This window comes from Halichoerus grypus, chromosome 11 (genome assembly GCF_964656455.1).
Source record: "Halichoerus grypus chromosome 11, mHalGry1.hap1.1, whole genome shotgun sequence".
NCBI lineage: Eukaryota > Metazoa > Chordata > Mammalia > Carnivora > Phocidae > Halichoerus > Halichoerus grypus.
This window is the reverse complement of record NC_135722.1, coordinates 94,123,878-94,137,178: the sequence shown is the minus strand read 5'-3', so window position 1 is coordinate 94,137,178 and position 13,301 is coordinate 94,123,878. Positions and strand designations below refer to the sequence as shown.

Sequence of the window (13,301 nt, the reverse complement as noted above, 5' to 3'; positions counted from 1 at the left end):
TCCTTTGGTAGCTAATATCCCAATAATAATAATGATGATGATAATAATCAGAATTTGAGAGAAGAAGCCTCAGGTGAGAGTTTTGTGATGTGCTAATTCAAGTGACTTAGGTAACTACGTACAGAGGGTACAACCAGAGCTAAATTTCAGCATCATGTCTCCTGTGATTTTTTTAAAAGATTTTTATTTATTTATTTATTTATTTATTTATTTATTTATTTAGAGAGCACAAATGGGGGTGGGGGGCAGAGGGAGACGGAGAGCGCGAATCTCATGTAGACTCCGCACTGAGTGCGGAGCCCAATGCAGGGTCCCTGTGATTTTTTTTTTTTTTTACCAGTAGAAGCTAATCTGAAAAGTCTCATCCTTTTTTTTTTTTTTTTAAGCTTTTTTTTTTTTTTAAAGATTTTATTTATTTATTTGAGAGAGAGAATGAGAGACAGAGAGCACGAGAGCGAAGAGGGTCAGAGGGAGAAGCAGACCCCCCGCTGAGCAGGGAGCCCGATGTGGGACTCGATCCAGGGACTCCAGGATCATGACCTGAGCCGAAGGCAGTCGCTTAACCAACTGAGCCACCCAGGCGCCCCAGAAAAGTCTCATCCTTGAAGAACTCCCCTCTCCAAGCACACACCTGTCGAGGGATCCCCAACACGCTGAGACTCACTCCGCTATCCTTACAGTTCTGCCACGTTGTGAAATTCAGGGGGCTCAGTCAAACCAGGATAACAAATTTCTCAAGGTGTTGAATCAGTTGGTGGTCAATATATGCACGGGGTAAGTTATGCATAGAAGGTAATAATAATCTCACACACACACACACACACACAATCTTTTTCAGGACTGGTTTGCCTGAAATCTTGGCATTGTGCAATGTCAAGTGACTTTAAAATGTGATTATCTGAGCCTCCTGAATGGAGACACAGCGACCTGGAGAAAAATGGGCATAAGATGATAATTTAACATTCCACATTTTGCTAGCAATACAGTGTCATCATTGTGGTTACGAGATGCCAGCATTCCTAGATCAATTAAGTACAGCATCCTCTCCCCACAGCTTCCTTTATGAAAACCGAATATACTAACAGAATGTTGATAATAGCAAGGATTTTGCTAAATATCCATTTTTTATTTTTAAGAGTATCCCTATTTAAAATGTTGGAACCTAAAAATATACACAAACCAAATGTTGATGCATTTCAGGGCTTGCATGTTATGATTTCCTCATTGCATCTGGTAACTGCATGTTATTAGCTACACTTGGTACAACTCGATACAGCTTGACATATTCTGGGATTTATTAAAATGTAAATGACAAAGCAGAAAAGAATGTTCAGACAATTGGATTACTCCATTGACTGAATGTTCCAATACTGTATCTATTTTTGTCAAAGCAATGGTGGCTCCTGCTGTGGAATGCTGAATGGAATATTCCATTGCAGGGCACAGGGAGAACTTGCATAAAAGAAATTGAAACCCAATCGTCGAATTTTTAATTCACCTCTCCAAAAGCAACAGATTGCCAATACTTTCTAAAAGAAATTATGATAATTTTGGCATATAATTATTGGAAGATTATCATTCACAGCTATGTATTCAGCATCTATTATTGAATCTGTAACTTCATTCATGAAAACAATGATACATTTGCTTGTTTTTGCTCTTGGCCTTGGCTTGTTTTGGTTATGAACATTATGTGATAAGCATGAATATATGTGATATGGCAGCGGATATTCACACTCCAAGAGAGACATTTTCCTGATGGGAACTGTTATTATTTATTCCAGAGAAGAGAAGGCTGGGAGGTAGGTGTCTTTAAGGACATGAAGGGATTGAGTTTAGAGAGAATGGAGACCAGCTGTTCTTTCTCTCCACAGGGAACAACAGAAAATGGGATTAAACTATAGCATGAGGGATTTGGGATCGAAATAAAACAGAATTTCCCAACTGTGTAGACTCTCAAACATTGAAATATGTTTCGAAGGAACTATGTGAACATGAGTTTTATTCTGATACCTTATAAAAAGGAAAGGCACATTTTCACTACGTGGTCTTGTATGGACGGAGAAGAGTGGACTCTGGTTCCTGGATTCTCTTGATCTATGAGCAACATCTACAAATGGGGAGTGGTGCTTGTGAAGAGGGATAACTTTTTTTTAATGGCAGTTATTTTTCAGAGTCTGCTTTTCTCATGGGGCCAGACTGGAAATTTTTACCTGTGCTGTGAAATGTTAAACTCAATGGAATGTCCTGTAACAAGGTGGGGGTGGGGACAGAGAACGTGAGAGCACAATGCACTCTTATTTTCTCCTCCTACTATCATTTTTACTGTTAAGGAGTTCAAGTTTAAAGGCAAAGGGTCCTTCCTAGTGATGTGTGGAGTTGAACATATGCATACTGATTTTTTGAATTTGTAAGACTGTGGTTAGGGCCCCTGGGAACCTGAGCTCTCTCTTTATAGTGATATGTGTGTATATATGTATATACACATACATATATATAATGTTGTGTATATTCCCAGAAAAGACGTTGTACTCTAACAAAATAAATCTATAGTGCTCACATTTGATTAGCAAGAAAATTTGAGTACATGGGATTCAAATTGGTCCAAATTCAATTCTTGCTTTAAAAAAGCATGACCACAGTAGAAGTTGGTTGTCTCTTGGCTTCAAGATAATTATATTTTCTATTTCCCTGAGACAGCTTAGTGGGGCAAAAGAGCATGGTGTTAAGAGTCAGAAACCCAGGATCATGTCTTATCTCAGTCATGAACTGGCTGTTCAACCGGGACACCTTAGTGACTCTTAAGTACCAGCTTATATTCTGAGGACTAAAGAGTAGAATTTAGATATATTAGATGATTTTTAAAGTTTCTCTTTTTGATTCGAATAGGTTATCAATACCAAAAGTTCTTAATCTTTGAGCTCACTCCAAGATTATGTCCTCATAAATTAATAGTTCTCAACTTTGGTTTCACCTTACAATCATACGGGGAGCCTTAAGAGAATCCCAGTTCCAGGCCATACCTCACACCAGTTAAATCAGAGCCTTTTGAAGAAAGACCCAGATATCCATATTTTTTAAACTCCCCAGGTGGTTACAATATGCAACCAACATTAAGAACTCCTGCTTTGGGTACAAGGCAGGGAGAGGAACTGAAATAATATGAATGCTTCATTATGAGCACAGGAATTGTGTCTATCTTGTTACTTCCTGTATCCTCAGGACCTAACAAAATGTCTGGGACATAGTAGGTGCTCAGGAAATGATCAACATTTTTAGTGCACTTTGGCCAATTCCTAAAAGAAATAGGGCTTATCAAATCTGGTAGCTACTTTGATCATTATCATTTTGATCTTATTCACTGAATAGTGACTCAATTCTCTACTATTAGTTGCCAGGGTAAACAATGAAGGAAAGTGAATGAATGGGTAATCCCATTGCACTGATACAATTCAACTATCCTTGAGATGAAAGTGAGGAAATTATCTATCACCACATCCTCCAGAGAAAAGGCCCTTGGGAATCTAAAGATGTGTCTCTTACATGACTCCACACATCTAGATGAAAATGAATAAAATGAAATGCCTAAGAATCCAGATGTGTCATTCATTCATTCGGCAGTTAATTATGAAGTACTTACATTGCACCACACACTATGACAGCCCGTCATAGACTTTCTCAGTGAGGGTTTTATACTAGAATTAGACCTCTCTATCCTGGGCATCTTACCATGTAATGAATTAATTTCCTTCCTATGCATATAGAATAGTTTTTGTTATATATCATCCTTGGGAAAATTGAAAAAAATAGCCACTCACTTAATGTTTTTGCTCTGTGGTTCAGATGACAAATTCCAGTTTAAAAAGGCTGCAAGTCTAGGGGATGAAATGACAAACAAACATAATACTTGCCTTTCAGAACAGTATTATCCAATAGAACTTTATTGATGATAGAATTGTTCTATATTTGTGCTGTTCAACAGGGTGGCCACTAGTCACATCTGACTACTGAGCACTTGAGAGATGGCCAGTGCAACTGAGGAACCGAATTTTTAATTTTCTTCAATATTAGTGAATTTAAATTGCAGTAGCGGCCCCTGGCAAGTGGCTCCCCTATCCATTAAGGCAGGTCTAGAATTTCACATTCAAACGGAGGAGACTGGCATATAAATTATCATAATCTGGATGGTAAGTGCTAATATGAAGCAAGCACAGAATGCTAGGAAAGCTCCTACATGAAGAAGCCCATCCTAGGTAGAGGTAGTGATGAACTGGGGTGGAAATTTCCAAGAGGAAGTGACTTCCAGAATGAGACCTGAAGGACAAGAGATGGCGTCTGGAAGAGTAGTGGCAAGAGCACTAAGCAGAAAGTTTAGGTGTGTGAGAAAGCCCAGAAGGTAAAGAGAACATTAAGAAATGGCAAAGAGGTATGGCAAGAACCTAGGAAAGCAGTGGCAGACGGGCACCTGAGGAGTCCAGACAGGAATGTTGGGGCCAGGATCCAGGATATGAAGGGCTTTAGGTGTCACAATATTCCAAGGTCAATGGAAAGCTGGTGAAAAGTTTGAAACTGTGGAATGATATGATCATGTCTGTGGTTTAGAGAGATTTCCCTGGCTGCTGGTTGGCAGTGTGGAGGGAAAAACTAGAGGCATGACTCAGTAGTCCAGGTGAGAAATGAGGGCTGTCTTAACAGTCGCACACAAGATGAAGAGAAGCAGATGTATTTGCAAACAGAAGAGAAAAATCTAATTGATTGTCCTGACTGATTGGCCATGACAGGTGGAAGGAGAAAAGACAACGACCACACCTTGCTTTCTGACCTGGGTAGATGATAGTGCTGTTTATTGAAGGGCCAATATAGGATTGTAGAAATGGTCTCTAAATTTAAGTTCTTCCCATCACATCAGATCAACTGCTCCTCGTGGATCCTGAAATAAGCTTTGATATACACTAGGAAAGACAAACAAATTAGGAGAGCATACTCTTCCAAGAAATCAACACAGGTTCACAGTTGATACAACATTGCTTTTATTGGGGATTCAAGGGACATATGACAGTCTCATAAAATGTCAACAAAGTCACATTTTGTGCTTGGCTACTCTTTAAAAAAAAAAAAACCCTGTTTATTTATGAACTCACTTAATGAGAACTGTGTGCGATGTGGCCAAATAATCATCATTTTGAAAAGAGGACGACCTGAGCCACAAGGAGGTCTATGTCGGACAATGCCAGATTTTTATGCAGAAATTTACAACAGTCAAATATTCAGGTACTTCCAAACGTCTAGATGTTTGTCCTTAAGTAGACCCAGCTTAACTGACTTCTTCAAGACGGAATTGCCTCCTGAACCTCTGTGTGATCTAGCTGACCACTTTATTAATCATCACTAAATGCTAACTAAATGCAAAGGAGCTGGTAAAGAAGAGTGAGATTTCCTCAATTCTAGCTTTTTAGGGCTGAAGTATTCTTGAGGTAGTTGCACGGATAAGTGAGGATTAAAATAGCAAATAACCATTGATATTTTCAAAAACGTAAGGACTATTGAAACAGTCATGTATAAATATTCATGCAGAAGCACTTACAAATACATACTGTGCATAAAATTGGGTAAGAAAATGCTCATTAGAAGATCTGGTTTATTTAGGTGAGCTAAGAATTCCAAATAAGGATATCATTGAAGACATTATACACATAACTTGAGCCATTATGTGTTCTCTGGGGATGGATCATTGACAATTGCCACAAATAAAGATGTTAGTTCATAACTGGCTATTTTTCACATTGAGGTGGGAAGCCAAAGAGGAGCAAAATTGAAATAATCTACTAGGTGTGGTGCTCCCTAATCACCCAGAGAGAATGCTTCCCTTGATCAAATTCAAGTTCATCCTTCATTTAGGCAGGGTGGAGTAGTTTAAGAGCCTCGGAGAGGAGACTGGGCAGCCTAGTGTCTGGACCTAGCTCTGCCAAATGCAAATGTGTGATCTTCTGTAAGTTGCTCTAACTTTGATTTGTCATCTGTAGAAAAGCACATTACAACAGATGACCTTTAAGTGCCCCCCTCTCTTTTTAATTCTCAAAAATTTGAGATTTCATGTAGAACACAGTGAACAATTTCCCCAACGTCTGGCAAAAAACAAGAAAAACCAAAACGAAAGCCTAAAATGCTGATAAGCTCTATTTCCCAATTCTTTCAATTTTCTATCATAAAAATTCTTTCCATCATTCTAACGTGATTTGAGCAGGAAACTGAAAAAATTGAGGGGATAACTGAATGACATAGCTATTTGTTTGCCGTAAAAAACTAGCAAGGAATATTCAAGTGGTAATATTGCTACATTGATCACAATATTGTGACTTAGTGCTTTAGATCATGAGCTTTGTAATCACAGTTCTGAATGTGAACCCTGTATATGGCAGTTTGGCAAGTTACTTGACCTCATTAAACCTTATCTTTAAAACAGGGATAATAATACCATTTTGCGGGTTGTTCTGAGTTGCAGGCTTAAGTGAGTTCCTATGTAAAATGCTTAACATACAGTAAGAACTCAATAAATACCAATTATTAAGTTAACAGAAAAAAATCGTAAGTTCTCATATTACCACCAATCACTGTCACTTGCTTTAATGGCAAAGAACTACGATGATAATTCTAGGTGACACCCAGGGTGAGAGAAGGGAAGTGTGTGTGTGAGGTCCTTACCGTGTATGTATATATACACTGGTACTGAATGTCAACTAGACACGCATATTCATAATTCCCTAAATTCACCACTTAGATTCCTTCCTCCATGGTTTTGCTCACAATATTGCATTCATTTAAAGGACTCTATTTTCTCTTTCCTTTCATCTAAATTTTTAATATTCTTTTTTTTTTTTTTTTAAAAGTAGGCTCCATGCCCAATGTGGGACTTAAACTCACAACCCTGAGATTAAGAGTCTCACGCTCTACCAACTGAGCCAGCCAGGTGCCCCCAAATCTTTAACATTCTTTAAGATTCATCTTGTATTTTCCTCCTTTAGGAACTTTCTTCCCTAAACAGACTAGTTTTGCCCAGATAATCGTGACCGCCTCTGAGCTCTTTGTTTATATCTTCTGTTTTGTTGTGGTCTTAACATCTATAGACCTGAGTTGTTGCTATCTTTTCAAAAGTTTATGTATCTCTGTAGAACTAGATTTACACTCCTTAGAGGCAGTGACCATGTCTTACAGAACCTACCTTGCTTGATTAAAAGAATAGTTCATTGTTTGGTGTCAGGTGGGATCCTGTGGTATTTCTCGGCTGCCTTATGAGTTTCCACCATTATTTAGCCTTTGGATTGCCTCTGACTACCTTGTTATTTCAAAAGTACTTTATATTCCTTTAGGTCACTCTTCAGATCAAACCGTGTGTGGCTAAAAATCAACCTGCTTATAGCATTACTTTTGTTCCTTAAAACATGAACACATTTGTGTGATTTTCTATTTTAAAAATTGGTGCATTGATAAGCATATCCATACCAGGGAAATATTTTAGAAATGAATGTCACACTGAATTAAAATACAAACAGAGGAATACACACGAGGAAGGGAAAGTCCTTGGCTCTTTAGAAATCTAGATGTCACTGTGAAGTTTTTTCTGTTTCTTGAAAAGATTGCCTCGTGTTCTGGGAGTTCTATTTCCTGAAATTGCACCATTTGGGGGTGCTGCTTAGCAGGAGAGGTGTCTTCAGGTGATCACTTCCTTTGTTTCAACTTCATAGTTGGCTTGAGCGTCCCCCAGTGCAGCTGTGTCCAGTGCCGTTTATCTCTTTTCACTGGGGAGACCTTCCTGAGGAGGGGGGCTATAGGACCAGCTGAAAGGAACATCAACACAACTAAAAAAATAACAGAACATGTCACAGAAAGTTATCACATTGACTCTTTGATAGAAATAAGTAAACATAAGGATACTTTGGGGGCCATGCTATTTCTAAGTACACATGAAATGCTGCATCACCACAAAGATGTAATGCTCTCTCACTGTTCACTTCGCTGGAGAATCAGTCAAGGAACAGCGCTGCTTGAGTGTGTGAGCACCCCACGCTAATCACTCTGGGAGAAAATGCTCCGTAAGAAAAGCTTCAGGTTTATCCAACAGGCAACTTACTGAAATAGGACACGGAGGAAAACAACAAAAGAACACATGACATTAAGGACAAATTCAAAGAAATCTAAAGACTAAAGGCAAAATAAAATGATTGTGGAGACAGAAGTGCTTAGCAACGCAGAGGCGAATGAAGTCACTGGAATTGTTAGGAGTTAATGTCAGTTCCTCGTATTTGTCTTTGTATTTCTAGTACCTGGCTCAGAGCATGACACATTGTGCCCAGTGGAAGAAAGAAGGAAAGGAAGAACAAAAGGGAGGGAGGAAGGGAGAAATGGAAGAAGGAAGGAAGGAAAGAACGAAGAAGGGAGGGAGGGAGGGAGGGAGGGAGACAGAATGGAGGTGGAAGGAGGGAGAGAGAGAAAGAGGGAAGAGAAAGGTTTCTGAAATGTACAAGTGGCAGAGAGACAGAGTGTGCAGGGAGGAAAGCAGGGTGCGAGCACATTCAAAGACTTGGAAGCCAGGAAGAGCAGGTTTGTTTAATTCAAGAAGAGATTATACACTCGGAGTGGCTTTAGAAAATAGGGCAGGGGCAATTTTCAGGAGGTTTTGAACATGTTAAGATTTAATTTGGGAAGCGTGGTGTGTTAATGTGACTATTGTGGGTTTTGAAGGGAATATTAACATGATTCAGATGAATCGAATGGAAAGGGAAACGTGAAACTCAAAGGCGTCAACCCAATGGGGTAAAACAAAACCAAGCTGCAAGAAATTAAATGAAGGCAGAAGGACCAAAGAATATGGTCTTAAAATAGAAAGGCAGGTGCTTGTCTGGGTTTCTTCTGTGTTAATGCTGAAGGACATGGGCTTAGAAGTCAGATCAAGAATTTCCTTCTCCCACTGTGTAGCTTTTTTCATTCTTCAGCTGTTCCTCTTTTTTGTCACTGCCCTTCCTGAAAATGAACTTCAGCCCTTACTGTTTTAGCAGCAAGGCAAAATATATTAGTAAATAAAGCACCTGGAGGTGGAATCAAATATAACTTTAAAAGACAACTGTTGGTACAAACGGACTCCGGATTCAAGGGTCCTGGAGTTGTTCTTCTATTTCTGTATTTTAGAGTAGCTTCGAAAATTCTTAAAGCTGTAAAAACATTTAGAGACCAACTAATCCAACCCACTCATTGCGCAGATAAGGATATTTGGGGAGAGCTGTATTAATGTTTCTTTTATTCTATGAAAGTTGTTATGAATGAAATATACTTTGCAGGTAGATTTTAATTTAACTAAAGCCTTTATTGTCAGCCTCTTAATTATGCCAGCACAATGAAGATGCAGAATGAGTTAGGCACAGCAAAAGGGATATACTACCCCATATCACTGATCTACTGCCACAGATCTGCCCTAAACTCTGGATACATTGAAGATGGGTCTCTAGATGGCAGGTATATTTGTTTTCTAAAACCGAATAAATAACCCAGTGTTACATATTGTTAACAGGTATTTTTCTGTTCTGATCAAGCATACAACAACTGATCCTGGATGAGAAATTAAAAATGTATCTTACAGATTTTAGAACTCAGTATTTTGTGAACAGGGATTGGGAAGGTGGGGTGCTAAGCTCTTGATACACATGTGTAAGACTCATTTGTGAATAAATGAAAATGTTACTGGAGTAAGGAAGTACACTGCGCACAATTTTTTGGTGACTCCTTTGGGTAGCATAATAATGGAAAGTCCTTGTATACATGAGCAAATGAAAAGTAAAACAATGCATTGCTTTGATGTTGTATGGATACAGTCCATGCGAAATGCCCCCTTTATAACATGGGCCCCGTCATTAAAATGAATTTTGCAGAGTAAATAGTATGAAAATATGAACCACCGTATTTTGGTGTCTATTATGAGTCAAATGTTTAACAAATCAGCCTTCTTTGGGGCCTCTGCCTACTTAATTGGAATGAGTAATATCTTGTATCATCTCAACGTGAGCCTCCCTTGGAATCCTTTTTGTCTCCCAAACATATAAGCATAAATTGGGACCCTTGAGTAGCCTTGCTCAGGGTCCCTCTGTGATCTGATGGTAATGATTCTCCAAATTTGCATCAGAGCATCTTCACCTACTGAGCATATAGCAAGTGCCGAGCACCAGGCTGACCAATCAACTCACTGTTTCACTGCCTGGGTTTTTCCTTAATAGCTAGATCTTCGGGGGCTAGCTCCTTGGTGGGGAGGGGGTCTTCAGTCCAATGGAACACCATGTCGAGACACCAAAAGGGAAGTTGATGTTAGTGTGTAAATGAGCTAAGGCAGAGTTTCAGTGATTCAGCACGCGCCATGCAAAATGGAGGAAAAATAGAAAATAAGTTGTTTATTACTGTTATGATTTTGGTTACTTTGATTAAATTAAAATGATCTCTGCCTAAAACCATTTCCCTGGCATTTTATCTCATCCCAGTAAAGGAAATGGATTTCTTATGAATAAGATTTACTATTCTAATATTCTCCATTACTTCACAAATTGTCCAAAGTCTAGATGAAGACTAAATCCATCAAGAGCAGGCAATATTTTACAACTAATTCAAGTGTCCACAATGACAACCCTCTTAGAGATCATTACTTTCCAATATCTGGGTCACACACATTCATTCATTCTTGCACGAGAACACAGACCATAGAGCCCTTGTATTCTTATAATAATTAGCAAGGACTTTTTTTGAAAGCTGATTTTAAGAACATTCTACTCAGGAGCCATTTCAAATGATGAGAAATGCCCATGAAAAGAAAAAAACCTCAAGTAGGCAACATGTAAAGCAACACACAACTATATGCACATTAGTATAATTACACATTGCAAATTATATCGGATGCATCTAATATCTAATTTTTTGAAAGCTGATTCCACTTGAGATTTCAATAACAGCATCAACATTTTGCAGGTGGCTCCTTCTATATAGTATCCAGAGGGAATTATTCCTCTAATGTGCTTACAACCCTCAAGTAAAAGCCGAAACTCTCCCTGAAAGGACCAATGAACAATGAAACTAGGAATATTACCTTAATAGATTAAGCAAGGGAGGGGGGCGATTCCACCAAATATAATATTCAGCATGGTTATTTATCCTATGCCTTCTGTGCATACGATCCTTATTTGCTTCAAGCAAGAAGAAGCAAACTTAAACACGACCCTCATTAGAAATTGTGTGTGGGGGGGTTCATACATATATTCTGAGGCAATGATATGAAAAGAGAAGGGGTTGACGGATTTTTAGAACACCAGATAAATGAGAAATGTGCAACCGAACGGAGGATTACACCTTTGACTGAAAACAGAGAGCCCTACATTAAATTCTGCTCTTCTAGAACATAGGATTAATTTGTCCTAAAGAGGATGCCAGATCAAAGCTCCATTTTGAGGAACAGGCTTTTGTCCTCATTTTCTGTATGAATCAATCAATTATCAAATAACCAAATATATATTTGTGATCTTGGAGAATGGAGCATATTATTCAAGTTGATTGGATCCATTTTCTTGATTCCTCCTTAAAGATCTTTCTGCTAATTAGTCAGGGTTACTATTGAATTATTTAATTATCTGCACTTTTGTGCAATGAAATATGTTGTCATATCACATACTTTATCATGCTGTTGCTGTTCACACTTAATGATGCCTCTATAGTTAGCAGTTTCCTTTGTTCTGCTCAGTAAGTGGTTTTAGAAAGGGGGTGGGCCGGGAAGGAGGAGCCTTGGGGTTTGTAAAATAAAATCATACATTCCTGGGGCACATGCAAAACTTTATGCATTTACATGAATCTCTTTTTAGAAATTAAGTTGCAAATCCATTTGGAATAAGCTAAGAGGCACATGTCGGTGACTTCGAAGGCAGCCAGAATGATATTACTATACCTTGGACATCTCTCCAGTGCATTTCCACTGCGGTGCAATGGGAAAGCGATTTAATTTTTTTTTTTTTTTTTTAATCAGCAAGGAATGTCTTTAACAAGGAAGAAGTAAATTATGATAATTACTCTGAATGGTCGGATCCTTGAGCATTACTAATTAGCATTTATTGCCTGGATTATAGAACAATACATGTGAAACCGAACTGCGATTGCTCTTTTATGTTGAAGAACTGAAAAAGGCAATGGAGCAAAAAAGGCAGTATCATCAGGACTGTAGTCTGGTAGCTTCCATCTCCTTGAGACTGGGCAGAATTCCGCACTTACGAAATACACAAATGTGGCCCTCTATATTTCTGGCCCATTCATTTTTTGTGTTGGGCACATATTTACATGATATCATAGTCATGAGAGACTAATGAGAGGAGAAGCATTTTGGCTATGATGTCATTTGGGGACAGTTTTACCCATTGTGAGAGTTTAACAATAAAGGGCACGAAACTCGCCGTTTCAGAAAATATACATTTTTCTGTAGAAATTTTGACTTAAAAAAATGAAACAAAGAACTCAGTTCTTAGTGAATAAAATTTTACATTCACCTCCCCACTTTCTCTTAGGGGGACCACAGTTGCAAATAATTGAGAAGAAGCAATTGGCATGTGGCGTGAGAGCCTTTTTTTTTTTTTTGCATCAGTAATTTGTAATAAAATAGATTCTGAAATTAGAAATAAATGAGATATTAATCAACGGGCAACATCAGTCATGTAAATAAAGGCCACTCAAATAATTTGGCAACGGAAATGGCCAAATAACCCGGTAGGTAGAAGAGAAAGAGAGGAAAATTAACCATCCATCACCCCCCCGCAGTCTCACGGGTTCCTCCACACCCCACTACAGCAAATGAAGAGAAAAGGACATGGTAAAATATAAAGCCAGTGCTAAATACAGTCGCTAGTCTTCCCAATACCTTCCATGGATTCCCTCCCCTGATCCTTTTTAGTATGAAAGAATAAGTTTGACTAAATCTGTGAGGAGATTAAACAGGCTGGTGATAAAAATTAATTCTGCTGAATGAGCAAATGCATTTGGATGGCAGAGATGCAAATAAGATAATACTTTTCTTTTCCTTTGACATACCAAGCGGATTAGTTTAGAATGTTAAATTTGATTTTATTAGAATATATTAGCAGTGTTTTAATTAATACCAATCAAACATTTTCTTTCCCTGGGGCTTGATGTGTTCCTAACGCTTTCTAAATCATCTGTTATTTCTCCATCAAAAACCACCCCCCCACACCAAATTACCAAAGCCTTTTGTTACGTTCTTCATCATTTTACTG

The 13,301-nt window shown here is 38.4% G+C and overlaps 1 long non-coding RNA gene across 4 annotated transcripts in view; it reads right to left on the bottom strand.

Annotated features, from left to right (window-relative positions):
* Nucleotides 1-5,006: 5,006 nt before the first annotated feature.
* Nucleotides 5,007-13,301, bottom strand: part of LOC118540810 (uncharacterized) — a 206,467-nt gene continuing 198,172 nt past the window's right edge. For all 4 annotated transcript variants that reach the window (XR_013442559.1, XR_013442561.1, XR_013442560.1 and 1 more), the window contains one exon: nucleotides 5,007-7,856. This is a non-coding gene — a long non-coding RNA (uncharacterized LOC118540810). The remainder of the gene's footprint in view (nucleotides 7,857-13,301) is intronic.